Consider the following 14,312-nt stretch of genomic DNA (forward strand, 5'->3'; position numbering starts at 1 on the left):
TTCGGCTGCTTCTGGCTTACCTTTTCAGGCTCGTGGGGTGGGCGACCAAGCCCCCGAGTCGGTCCGTATTGGAAGACCGGGCTCTGTAGCCTCCGCTGCATTGGGCCCCGACCTTGCTCCTCCTTTGGCCTCTCTGACTCCTTCCCCTGGCTCCCCTCCCTCCTCTGTGGTTGGGTCGAGCCCCAAGCCCCCAGTGGTGACTACTTCGTCCCCTGGCGCGGCTCCTTCTCTAGTTGTTACTACTGCACCTTTTAACCCCTCTCTCTCTGGGGGTTCTCACCGCCGTTCTCGTCACGGCCGCCCTCGCTCGATTCCTTCCAGTTCTGCTACCTATCAAGCCTTGTTTGGTCCCGCTTCGTGGGCCAAATATTTTGATCTCCTCCCTCTTGATTCTGCGCCTCCTGACGATTTCTCCCTTCATCGACATCTCATTGATTCCGTGGATGCCTCCATTACTTTTAACCCCACTCGTCTCGGTACGCGTGTCGTTGCTGCTCCTTCTCAGGATGCTGCTTCCCGCTTGGCTGCCTTATCCTGCCTTGGCGAGACCCCCGTTCGGGTCTCGAAGAACGTCCAGTTGAATGCCAGTGTTGGCACTATTTTGCTCCCGCCCCATGTTGCGACCGGTGTTCGGGACCTACGCGACTGCCACGACGATATTCGACATATCCTCGCTGCCCAGGGCCATTCTATTCTCCAGGTGGACACGTTTACTCGTCCCCCTCGTGGTAGTCGCCGTCAACCCCTCCGGGTTGTGAAGATTACCTTTGATGGTAGGACCCTTCCACCCTCTGTCATTCTTGCTGGTGCCAGGTGCTCTGTCCAGGAGTACATTCCTTCTCCTCGGCTCTGCAACAAGTGCTGGAGGTTTGGGCATGGTGCCCTCCGCTGCTCCGGGACTGTCTCTCTCTGTCCTTTGTGTGGTGGCGAAGGTCACTCTAAGTCGGAGTGCGCTTCTCCCCAGGCTCGTTGCCTCAACTGCGGTGAGGCCCATCCTACCTTCTCCCGTGCGTGTGTCCATTACAAGCTTGAGGCAGCCGTCCTCAACTTGAAGCACCGGGAGCGTTTATCTTTTCCTGAGGCGAGGCGCCAGGTTCGCCGGCTCCCGCCTTACGCTAATATCTCTTATGCTCGCGTGTTGCGCTCTTCCTCTCCTCGTCCTTCCCGCCTTCCTCAGACTCACAACCGTTTCCAGGCCTTGGACCCTGATGCGCCCACTGCCCCCTCCTCTGTCCCTTTGGGTTCTCTCCCGAAGGATCCTCCTCCTGGTCCTCTGTCTGGGGTTCCCCTTCCTTCTACCCGGTCTGTCGTGTCTTCTGTGTCTCCTTCCTCGTCCCCCTCCGATCCTCCTTCCCATCCCTCTTCCTCCATCTATCGGCTCTCCCCGCCGCCTGTCGGTGCGGGCGGATGTCCATCGCTCTCCTAATGGCCGTCGTGTGTGCTCTCGTTCGGCTTCTCCTGTTGAGACACTGGAATCCGTTGCCCGGTACGTAGTTGCTGGGACACCGGTCTCTTTAAGTCAGAAGCGTAAGCCTGGCTCCTCTCCTTCCTCTTCCCCGGCGGGTAAGAAGGCTTCGCTTTCTTCCTCAGCTCCTCCTTCTGGCTCTGTTGCTCCTTCCACTCCCGTTTCAGTGCTTGCGCCCCCTGTTCCTGCTATGGAGGTTTCTTTGGCCCCTGCTTCCCTTTCGGTTGCTGCTTTTGCTGGGGTGCGCTCCTCTCTTTCTACTCCCCCTCTTCCTGCTGCTGTCCTTGACTGCTCCTCTCCGTTGTCTCCTCCTCCTCCTCCTCCTCCTCCTCCTCCTCCTCCGGACCCTGCCCGCCCACCTCTGATCTGTTCTCCCGTTTCCTTCCCTCCGTCTTTGCTCAGTTTACCCATGCCCCCTAACCCTGACTTTGCTGACCCTGATCCCGACCCTGATATTCTTTAACGTGCTCTGTTGGTCTTTCGCCTTTGTTTCTTCCTTGTTCTCTGTTTTTGTCCTTTCTCTTCTCGTCGTTGTCCATTCTTCAATGGAACGTTCGAGGTTATTACGCCAATTTCCTCGAACTCCAACTTCTGGTTTCGCGGTTTTCGCCCCTTTGTGTCTGTCTCCAGGAGCCGATGCTTGGTGCTCGTCCTGGTCGTTTTCGTGGCTATTCCTTTCTCTCCCCCCCCCCAGCCATTGCTGGGGCTTCTAATTCTTCTGCTCTCTTGATTCGGGCTGATGTTCCCTTTGTCCCTTTACTTTTTCCTTCGCCTCTCCATTGTTCTGCTGCTCGTATCTTTGTGGGGAAATGGTACACAGTTTGTTCCATTTATCTCCCCCCGAGTGTCCCGCTCTCTCTTCCTGATTTGAAACACCTCCTAGACTCCTTGCCGGAGCCTGTGCTCCTGCTGGGTGACTTCAATTGTCGTCATTCTCTTTGGGGTGACGTTCTGACGAATACCCGGGGTCGCCTCCTTGAGCCGTTTCTCCTCTCTTCTTCCCTGTCTCTTCTGAATTCTGGTGAGCCCACTCATTTGGACTCTCGAACTCGCACCCTTTCTTGTCTTGATCTTTCTCTCTGCTCTTCTTCTCTTTACTTAGATTTCACATGGCAGGTTCTTGATGACCTCCATGGAAGTGATCATTTCCCCATCCTTGTTTCCTTTTTCTCTTTTCGCCCTTCCCTCTCTTTCCCTAGGTGGCAGTTTGCTAAGGCGGACTGGACCCTATTTTCCCTCAGTGCTACTCTCTCTGACCTCTCCCTTCTGCCCCTCTCTCGCGCTCTCCTCCTTTTTCATGACACTGTCTTCGACGCTGCCCTCCGCTCTATTCCTCGCTCTTCCTCTCGGGGTCCACGGAAGTGCGTTCCCTGGTGGAATGCGGACTGTGCTCGGGCTGTCCGCTGTAAGCGTGCAGCCTGGAAGAAGCACCGCCGTAGGCAGACGACCGATTCTTTTCTTTTCTTTCGGAAAGCGAGTGCGGTGGCCCGTAGGGCCATCCGTACGGCTAAACGTGAATGTTGGGCATCTTATGTCTCGACAATTACGTCCGAAACCCCTCTGGCCCAGATCTGGAAGCGTATCCGCAAGATAGCGGGTAAGTTCGTTCCCGATGTTTCACCGGTCCTTCACCTCCATGATACTCTTGTGGCGGACCCGTTGCAGGTCGCTTCCGAACTGGGTTCCCACTTTTCTTCTGTTAGCTCTGGTCTTCATCTTCCCCAATCTTTCCTTATTCGTAAACCTGTCCTTGAGTCTCGTCCTTTAGATTTCTGCACTCATCTTCAGCTTCCCTATAATGATCCCTTCTCTCTCTCTGAACTTAGTTCTGCCCTGGCCCTCTGCGGTTCTACGGCGGCGGGCTCCGATGGTCTTCATTATGAGATGCTTCGCCATCTCCCTCCGAGCACGTCTCAGTATTTACTGAGTCTGTATAATCGGATCTGGGAGTCGTCGTCAGTCCCTGAGGACTGGCTCGATGCCGTTGTCCTCCCTGTTCGCAAACCAGGGTCTCTGGGTACTTCCCCTAAGGACTTTCGCCCTATTGCTCTCACAAGTTGTGTCTGCAAACTCTTTGAACGTATGGTTAACGTTCGTCTGATGTGGTTCCTGGAACACCATCATCTCCTCTCCCCTTCTCAATTTGGTTTCCGCAAGTGCCGCAGCACGACAGATGTCCTGGTGAACTTGGAGGTCTATATACGTACTGCTTTTGCTGCGAAGACCTCCGTTGTTGCCGTCCTTTTTGACCTAGAAAAGGCTTATGACACCACTTGGCGTTATCATATCCTATCTCAACTTCATTCTTTTGGCCTTCGTGGTCATCTCCCTCTCTTTCTCCGCAGCTTCCTCTCTCGTCGTTCCTTTCGGGTGCGCCTTGGTACCGCTCTCTCTCCCTCTTTTCAGCAATACGAAGGTGTGCCCCAGGGTAGTGTTCTGAGCACTACTCTTTTTCTGGTTGCCCTCAATGGTCTTCTTTCCTCTCTTCCTTCTGGTGTCTTCTCCGCTCTCTATGTCGATGATCTTACCCTTTGTTGTCAGGGTGATGATTCGCCTCTCCTTCAACGCCGGCTTCAACTTGCGATTGTTGCCGTGTCGTCTTGGGCCACAGGTCATGGCTTCAAGTTCTCTACTTCTAAGACTTGTGCCATGACTTTTACGCGGAAACGGGTTGTTCTTCGTCCCTCTTTGTCACTTTATGGTCATCCCCTTGAATACAAAGATTCCGCGAAGCTTTTGGGGTTATTCCTTGACACTCGTTTGTCTTGGTCTCCCCATATCTCTTACCTCCGTGTTGAGTGCTCTAAGTCCCTTACCCTCCTTCGGGTCTTGTCCCATACTTCTTGGGGGGCAGATAGGCGCACTCTCCTTGCTTTACATTCCTCTCTCGTCCTGTCTAAGCTCGATTATGGTTGCCCTGCTTACTCGTCTGCTTCTCCTTCTACTCTTCGCCGTCTTGATGCTTTGCACCATACTGGGTTGCGCCTCAGTTCTGGTGCCTTTCGTTCGACTCCCGTCCTTAGCTTGTATGTTGACACTGGCTTCCTGTCTCTCCAGGACCGCCGTGATCGCTACTGTCTTCGCTATCTTGCGCGGTCCTTGCAACATCCTTCCTCTCGTCTCTGTCGTGCTTTAACTTTTACCCCTCCTGCGGTTCCTGTTCCTCTTCACCACCTCCCTCTTTCTGTCCGGTTATCTCGCCTGCAGGATTCTCTTTCCGTTCGTATTTCTGATGTTTCTCCTCGTGTTGTTCCTTCTTTGCCCCCGTGGAGGGTCCCTCTTCCGCGGTTTTGTACATCCTTGACTCGTATCACTAAAGCTTTTACCCCTCCTACAGTTCTAAAACGCCTTTTCCTCGAGCACTTTTCTTCTCACTCCCGCTCCGTTTCTGTCTTCACCGATGGGTCTAAGTCAGCGGACGGTGTTGGCTACTCTGTTGTTTTTCCTGATCGCACTTATATGTGTCGCTTGCCTCCGGAGACTAGCATCTTTACAGCGGAACTTTATGCTATTCTCTATGCTCTTCGTCTCCTGCTTTCTCGTTGTCAGTCTTCCTTTGTGGTTGTTGTTGACTCTCGTAGTGCCCTCATGGCTCTCGGGTGCTTTAATCCAGTTCATCCGGTAGTTGTCGAGATCCAGCATTGGCTGTTTCTCGTTCACAGTAAATTTAAGTCGGTTGAGTTTTGTTGGGTTCCCAGCCATATTGGCGTGTCTTTAAATGAGCGTGCGGATGCTGCCGCTAAGGAAGCTGTCCGCTCTTGTCCCATCTCTCGTAAAGGCATTCCGTATTCCGACTTTTACCCGGTTATCCATTCCTCAGTCCTTACCCGTTGGCAGGCTTCTTGGTTGTCTGTTACTGGTAACAAGCTACGTACTCTTAAATGTTGTGTTTCCTCGTGGCCGTCCTCCTTCCACCGTAACCGGCGGTGGGAAACAGCTCTAGCGAGGTTGCGTATTGGCCATACTCGCTTAACCCATGGTCACTTGATGGAGCGCCGCCCTGCTCCTTATTGTCCTAGTTGCATTGTCCCTCTTACGGTCGTGCATGTCCTTCTTGAATGTCCTGACTTCCAGGACGAGCGTGTGTCTTGCTTTCCGACCGCCCCTCGCGGTCACCTGTCCCTGATGGAATTCTTGGTGACTCGGATACTTTTGATATCGTTCGCCTTATGCGTTTTTGTTCTCGTATTGGCATCCTTGGTGATATTTAGCGCCCTCTGATTATTTTGCGTATTTGATGGTGCTACATAGCCTTCCCGGTTTGGTGCCTTCTTTTGATAATTACTTACTTACTTTGAATTCCCCCACATGTTGCAGGTGGCTTTTCATTGTTAGAATCGTGTCCTTTGTGTTCTCGTTTGCAAACACTATCTATGTTCTCGTTTGCAAACACTATGTGTGTGTGTGTGTGTGTGTGTGTGTGTGTGTGTGTGTGTGTGTGTGTGTGAAAATTAGGATTAAGGACTTGCCTGAAATGCTATGTGTGCTAGTGGTTGTACATGAATGTAAGAACTCTTGTATATATGAATATAAAATGTTAAAAAAAAAAATTATTTTTTTGATGGATAGATAAGTGCATAGTATAATGGGAGGAGAGCAGGGTGGGGAACGTAATATCTGATTTTATAAATTTTAACGACCATTTTTGAGACCTTTTTGGTTATGTGCTGTATGTGGGTGCTGAAGTTCAGTGTCTTATGTATATATAGGCAAAAGAACTGCCCCTCATTTGTATTGGTAATGTTAACATTGTCTATTTAAAGATGAATCTGATTTTATAATTTTCTACCAAATAAAATGTAGAAGGTCTTTTTCTATGTTTAGTGTAAGTTGGTTGGTTGACATCCTTGAGGGACATTGTTTTAGGAAAAATTTTTCCTATTTCAGTGGACACTGAGATAAGAACGAATATAGTCCAGAGCAAGGCCTTGAATACCATAGTGGTGAAGTTTTAAGTAAGAGGTAGTTATGGTTTACAGTATCAAAGGCCTTTCTTAGGTCAATTGAGAAGTCATTGTTCTTAAGGGCTGTTTAGATTATATCAAGCAAACTAATAATGGCATCATTGATACTCTTTTGGAAACGGAAGCCAAACTAACAAGGACTTTGTATTCATGTTGAATTTTACAAAGTAGGAAGAGAGATGTTTGTTAAAAAAAATCAAATATTTTTGAAAGTATAAGTAGATTTGATATTTTTCTTTGATTGTTTATGTCTGCTGTCTCGCCTCCTTTATAAAATGGCATCATTCTTGCTTTTTTAAGGATATCAGGAAAAGTAAGGCACTCCAGAGATTTGTTGACTCCTTCCAAGTGTTGCCTAGCCCAGCCCAGCCTAGACAAGGCAGGCTGGGCATCCTAGCCTCATGCAGCTTAGCCCCCACCTATCATAGTACATGTGGCATCCCAGTCCATCCTAAGTGATCATTACCTTACTGGCTGTGTTTTCTCTTCAGCCCTGAATGTAAAGTGGTGGAACATAAGCAGATACATATCAGGTCTTAGAGAATCTGTACTTCATACATTTTTAATAATGTCTCACAAATATTTAAATAATTAACAAAAATTGTATAATAACTTCATATTATTCTTGCAATGTATTTTTGCATTTTTTTTATACAAAATTTACATTTTAAAAGATTACCTCTATTTTTAGATTGATGACTTGAAGACTACAGTGCCATCCACAGCAAATCATGGTCTTAAAATATCTCCTAGCAATGACGAGACCAATTTTCACAGAGATCAAATTTTTGCTAAGCAGTAGTCACAGGTAAATATATATTATATATATAATATTATATATAAAATTAACTACTTCATTGCTCAAAGCACCTTTAGGCATTCTGAGAGTTGTGCTATTTTATTAATTAATTAATTAGGCTATATTTTAATGTTTTGTAATGTTTTCATTACTTTTTTTGTTTTGAAACATAAATAGTTGAGTTTTGAAACATTTTGACATTAACTATACCTGAATATTTATAAAAAAAACATATAAGAACTATGTCCTTGACAATTGCACTAAAAAGTTTTTGCCAAAATCAGGTACTCAGTGCAGTAGTTAAAAACTTAAAAGGGGTACCACCTCTGGTGCAAGATTAGAGACCCATAGCCTCAGAGAAGAAAATAAAGAGTACTCAGAGAAGGCCTTGAATAATAGGCAGGCTGTTTGTGTGTGTTTCGACGGTAAGCTTGCTGACACCATATGTAATTACCTAAGTGTAGTTACAGGATTAGAGCTACGCTCGTGGTGTCCCGTCTACCCAGCACTCTTTGTCACATAATGCTTTGAAACTACTGACGGTCTTGGCCGCCACCACCTTCTCACTTAACTTGTTCCAACCGTGTACCACTCTGTATGCGAAAGGGAATTTTTGTATATTTCTTTGGCATCTTAGTTTAGTTACCTTACCTTGAGGTTACCTTGAGGTGCTTCCGGGGCTTAGCGTCCCAGCGGCCCGGTCGTCGACCAGGCCTCCTGGTTGCTGGACTGATCAACCAGGCTGTTAGACGCGGCTGCTCGCAGCCTGACATATGAATCACAGCCTGGTTGATCAGGTATCCTTTGAAGGTGCTTATCCAGTTCTCTCTTGAACACTGTGAGGGGTTATGCCCCTTATGTGTAGTGGAAGCGTGTTGAACAGTCTCGGGCCTCTGATGTTGATAGAGTTCTCTCTCAGAGTACCTGTTGCACCTCTGCTTTTCAACGGGGGTATTCTGCACATCCTGCAATAGTTAGTTTAAATCTATGACCTTTTGTTCTTGAAGTTCCAAGTCTCGGGAAATCATAGACATAGTGATTATATCACCTCTGTTTGTTGTCTTCTAGTTTAGGCATATTTAATGCCTCTAACCTCTCCACGTAGCTCTTGCCCTTCAGTTCTGGGAGCCACTTAGTAGCATGTCTTTGCACCTTTTCCAGTTTGTTGATGTGCTTCTTAAGATATGGGCACCACACAACCGCTGCATATTCTAGCCTTGGCCGAACAAAACTCGTGAAGAATTTCTTTAGTATTTCGCCATCCATGTATTTAAACGAAATTCTGAAGTTAGAAAGCTTGGCATAGGCTCCTCACACACCGTTCTTTATGTGGTCCTCAAGTGATAGTTTTCTATCTAGAATCAACCCTAGGCCTCTTTCTTTATCAGAATTATATAAAGATTTCTCACATAATTTATAGGTTGTGTGGGATCTATGTTCTATTCCACATTCCATAACATGGCATTTATTCACATTAAACTCCATTTGCCAAGTGGTGCTCCATATACTTATTTTGTCCAGGTCTTCTTGAAGGGCATGACAATCATCTGAATTTCTTATCCATCCCATTATCTTAGCTTTATCAGCAAACATGTTTATATAATTCTGTATTCCAACTGGTAGATCATTTATGTAGACAATGAACATTACTGGTGCATGTACTGTGGTACTCCACTTGTGACACTTCTCCAGTCCGATTGCCTCTGATTACTGCCCTCGTTTTTCTATCAGTCAGAAAATTTTTCATCCATGTTAGAAGCTTACCTATCACCCCTCCAAAATTTTCTAGTTTCCAGGACAACCTCTTACGTGGAACTCTGTCGAAAGCCTTTTTTATGTCTAGATAGATGCAGTCAACCCAACTACCTTTTTCCTTTAAAATCTATGTGGCTCAATCATAGAAACTGAGTAAATTCGATACACAGGATCTTCCAGATCGAAAACAATACTATCTGTGTGATATTATATAATTTCTCTCCAGGTGTTCTACCCATTTAGTTTTTATTATTTTTTTTTAAATCTTTTCACTGTTATACTTGTCAATGATACAGGTCTATAATTGAGAGGGGGGGGTGGTCTTCCCTGTTGCCACTTTTGTAGATTGGAACTATTTTAGCCTTTTTCCACATGTTTGCTATGACTCCTGTACACAGGGATGCCTGAAAGATCAGGTGAAGTGGAAGGCTGAGCTCAGATGCACATTCTCTCAGAGCCCATGGTGAAACTCCATCTGGACCAACTGCTTTGTTCTTACTTAGCTCCTTTAGCATATTTTCCACTTCATCTCTAGACACCTCTATACGCTCTATGATGTTCTCTGAAATTCTTATTGTGTCTGGTTCTCTGAAGATTTCATTTTGTATAAACACACTTTGGAACTTTTCGTTTAATGTTTCACACATTTCATTATCATTTTCTGTGAATCTGTTTCCTATTTTCAACCTCTGGATATTATCCTTTACTTGCAATTTGTTGTTTATTAATTTATAGAATAGGCCCAGTTCTGTTTTACTATCCATATTTACTATCCTGTTATCCATTATCCCTTTTTAAAAATTTCTTTCTGCCTTACTGCTGTATAGTTGTTTCTCGCATCTTTGTATCGCTGGTATGTTAGGGGGTTAGGCTTCTTCCTATATTGATACCTGCTTGATGGGTTTCTGCTCTTCTACTCCCCAAGCCCGGCCCGAGGCCAAGCTCGACTTGTGAGAGTTTGGTCCACCAGGCTGTTGCTTGGAGCAGCCCGCAGGGCCACATACCCACCACAGCCCGGCTGATCCGGAACTTCTCTTAGAAAACAGTCCAGTTTTCTCTTGAAGATGTCCACAGTTGTTCCGGCAATATTTCTTATAGTCGCTGGGAGGACGTTGAACAACCGCGGACCTCTGATGTTTATACAGTGCTCTCTGATTGTACCTATGGCACCTCTGCTCTTCACTGGTTCAATCTTGCATTTTTTTCCATATCGTTCACTCAGTACGTTGTTATTTTACTGTGTAGATTTGGGACCTGGCCCTCCAGTATCTTCCATGTGTATATTATTTGGTATCTCTCTCGTCTCCTTTCTAGAGAGTACATTTGGAGAGCTTTGAGATGATCCCAATAATTTAGGTGTTTTATCTCGTCTATGAATGCCGTATATGTTCTCTGTATTCCCTCTATTTCAGCAATCTCTCCTGCTCTGAAGGGGGAAGTGAATACTGAGCAGTACTCGAGACGGGACAACATAAGTGACTTGAAGAGTACAACCATTGTGATGGGATCCCTGGATTTGAAAGTTCTCATAATTCATCTGATCATTTTTCTGGCTGACGCAATATTTGCTTGGTTATGCTCCCTAAACGTTAGATCGTCGGATATCATTATTCCCAAATCCTTGACATGCTGTTTTTCTACTATGGGAAGATTCGATTGTGTTTTATACCCGGTATTATGTTTCAGATCCTCAATTTTGCCGTACCTGAGTATCTGAAATTTATCACTGTTAAACATCATGTTATTTTCTGCTGCCCAATCGAAAACTTTGTTGACATCTGCTTGTAGTTTTTCAATGTCTTTGATTCCATTTTTGTGTCTTTTGGTCTGTGGCCCTCTCTCAATTTCTGTTGAACCAATCCTGTTTTCTGGCCCTACATCTCTGTTTTGGTATGAATATTTGTGTGACTTCATTTTATATTTTGCAAAATTTGGCATACATTTAATTTAATTCCCTGTCTAGCAACAAGTCTGCCTAATTACTTATTAAAAAAAATTTGAAGTTCCCCATAGTGACCTCTCTCTCTTGAAATTCAGTTTATCAACTGTTTCAATGTCCCCATTTTCTGTGTGTGTGTGTTTGGAGGCTAAGCTTGCTGATACCATGTGTGTGTGTGTTTAGAGGCTAAGCTTGCTGATACCATGCGTGTGTGTGTGTGTTTGGAGGCTAAGCTTGCTGATACCATTTGTGTGTGTGTGTGTGTGTGTTTAGAGGCTAAGCTTGCTGATATCATGTGTGTATTTGGAGGCTAAGCTTGCTGATACCATGTGTGTGTGTGTGTGTTTGGAGGCTAAGCTTGCTGATACCATGTGTGTGTGTGTGTGTTTGGAAGCTAAGCTTGCTGATACCATGTGTGTGTGTGTTTGGAGGCTAAGTTTGCTGACACCGTGTGTGTACTCACCTGTTTAAATAATAATAGGGGAGTATACCACCTCTGGTGCAATTGTAGGGACCCACAGCCTTGAAGAAAATAAAGAGTATTCAGAGAACAAACACCTTGTGGATTCTCACTGAACACTAATCTTTTCTTCTACCACCCCTCTTATTTTGTTTTATGCTGTATTCTATTATATATCATATAAATACATAGCCAAATGGCAATATTTATTATGTCTATACAAAAAGAAGACAACCACTTTACTTTTTTTCTCTCCTTTGTTTCTATGTGGATTTTGTTGTGACTTCTACATCTTGGAGAATACATATCCGGCACTAAGCGAACTTTAGATGGATTTTTCTCTGTGAAAAACATTTTCTTCTTTTGAGATGTAATAAAAAATTCATTTTCTGACCGATTCTCACCATTTTTACATATGTGCAAAGTTCTTAGTGCTAAGGTTCCTAATGAATCGATTTGTCATAAAGCCATAACGTTTGGAGTTATAAATATTTTGCATATAAATTTGGCACATATTTGGATGGCCCCCCATTCAAAAAATATTTTACAGAAAACTATACTCTTGAACAATATTTTTCTCACTGGCAATTGAAAGTTATATGCCATTCTGAGACCATAATGAATAAAATAACAATTGGTGACATAAAATATTTAGAGCAATTTGAATTTTTATTTTTTTGTAACTTTTTTCCGTTCATGTTGTGATGTTGATTTAAAAGGAAAAGTTGGAGCATTTGCCATGAGGATTATGCACACAAAAAATTGAGTGTGTATGATGAAGTTTTGGTGCCCAAGCACTGGGCCCCTTAAAGAGGTAGTTATGGTTTATAGTATCGAAGGCTTTCCTCAAGTCAATGAATAGGCCAATTGAGAACTCATATTTGTCAAGGGCAGTGTAGATTATATCAAGCAAACTAATAATGGCATCATTGATACTCATTTGGAAACAGAAGCCAAACTGGCAGGGACTTAGTATATTGAGTTTCACAAAGTAGGAATAGAGCTGTTTATTAAAAAAAACTTTTTTTTGAAAGTATAGGTAGATTTGAAGTATAGGTATTGGTCTGTAATTGTTTGCCAGTTGTCTTGCCTCCTTTATGAAATGGCACCACTGTTATTTTTTTAAGGATATCAGGAAAAGTAGAACACTAGAGATTTGTTGAATAGCAGAGGAATGGGTGTTGCAAGAGCAGGGAAGCACTCTTATATATCATAGACATTATTTCATTAATGTTCCAAGCTTTGATTTTAAGTAATTGAATTATGGATATAATGTCTGTCAGGCTGATTGGTAAAAGGAGTAGAGTGTTAGCTGCCTGTTAGATATGTAGTAACATGTGTCTGGGTCTTTGGAATTTTTCTGCCAAGGTTTGTACAAATTCATGAAAAGAAGCTATTGAACTCATTTGCAATATATAAGTCTGTTGCAAGTGTGTAACTATCTTTGGAGAGTTTTATCTGCTTGGTAAGTGATTGTTGTTTAGACCCTAGGATGTTAGAGACGGCTTTCCATGTAATGTTCATATTTCCTTTTGCTTCTTTAAATCCATTCTCATAAAAGGAAGCTTTGGCTCTTTGTATTATATTGGTAATCATTGAAGAGTATCTCTTAACTTCTTGTTTTGTAACTAGGCAAATTCTATTTTTATTTTTTTCATATTCGTCTTGTTAATTGTTTCATGTACAGTATGCAACTTGTGGGCCAGGGGTTGTTTAATCTTTTGGCAGTTAGTTGCTTAGTGAGGAGAGGACTCAAGATGACTCAAAATGCTCATAATACTCTCACAAATTTATATCAATGTAATATTTTGGAATCTTATAAAATAAAAGTGTATAACTAAAAATTTTCCTTTCCCATCAACAGGTCTTCCTCACTGGGCTTGCTCGGCTTTTGTGTTACTGGGAGGGTGCCATCACCGTTTACCCTTCAAGACTGACTCGTGCTGGCATTGCATTTGTGGACTTTCCCTTCACAGTAAACACACTCCTCCATATGGTGATTGTCCAGGGCAAGCAGGGTGTGACTGCCGTCTTGGAGAAGCAGAGTCTTCAAATATGAAGAATCTTCGTCTTTCCTATGTACGCCAGCTTCTGCCAGCCTTGCATTTTTGTGACTTCATGGCTCTTGGGCCTTTTTTATTTATTTTACATAATAAAAAACTTTATTATTGCACATGTGTTTCACAAGAGATCCTTAACATTTTAAGTATCATTTCAATAACTAATGTACGTCTTGTAACCGCTACTGTTAAATATCACCACAATCCTGCTATTATCAGAACCCTGGTCAGTTTTATCACAGTCAGGGGTTTTCTGTAATAATATCATCGCTACATAATAGCATGAACAAGTATATTTTGGCATTTTTAGGCGATGCTGTGGTCACAAGCTGAACAGCAGTGCTGTTAGCTCATGCTGCGTGCGTCAGGCTTGGTTGCTCACTCAATACTGAGGTCAATAACACCCAGGAGTTTGGCCCACGACTTTTTAAAAAAATGGTGTCTGTTTACAAGAGCCCTGATGAAGGTGTGGTGAACCCTGTGTATCCGCGGGCCGTTTAAATCTTGCGTAGTACTCCAACACATCATATGACGTGATGCGCAGTTGACTGGAACAACGTCCAACACGTCATATGACGTGATGTGCACTTTAAGGGTTAATTGATAACTAAGAAATAGTACCTGGAAACTTTATCTGAACGAAAACACAATACCAATTTGTTTAGATGTTTTTCTTAATATAAAGATCAATAGTAAGGAATCTTATTCATTATGGACAAATTAGCAAAAAAAACGATAATTTTCATTGAGGATCATATACTAGAGCATACTTAGTCACTTATATATTAAAAGTATTTTGTATTTTGAACCACTGGGGTTGTAAACAAACAGAACGGCCTACCCGAAAAGTTGTAACATAAAAAGTTGTAT

At 43.9% G+C, this 14,312-nt stretch overlaps 1 long non-coding RNA gene across 3 annotated transcripts in view; it reads left to right on the forward strand.

Moving 5' to 3' along the window:
• Positions 1-13,553, forward strand: part of LOC138354928 (uncharacterized) — a 244,819-nt gene extending 231,266 nt beyond the window's left edge. For 2 of the 3 annotated variants that reach the window (XR_011223718.1, XR_011223719.1), the window contains 2 exons: positions 7,121-7,237; positions 13,247-13,553. This is a non-coding gene — a long non-coding RNA (uncharacterized lncRNA). Of the gene's footprint in view, positions 1-6,086; positions 7,238-13,246 lie in introns of those variants that run through there. The other variant, XR_011223717.1, reaches the window with a different exon arrangement.
• The last annotated feature ends 759 nt before the right edge of the window (positions 13,554-14,312 follow it).

The sequence above is a fragment of the Procambarus clarkii genome, chromosome 65 (genome assembly GCF_040958095.1).
Source record: "Procambarus clarkii isolate CNS0578487 chromosome 65, FALCON_Pclarkii_2.0, whole genome shotgun sequence".
Taxonomy (NCBI): Eukaryota; Metazoa; Arthropoda; class Malacostraca; order Decapoda; family Cambaridae; genus Procambarus; species Procambarus clarkii.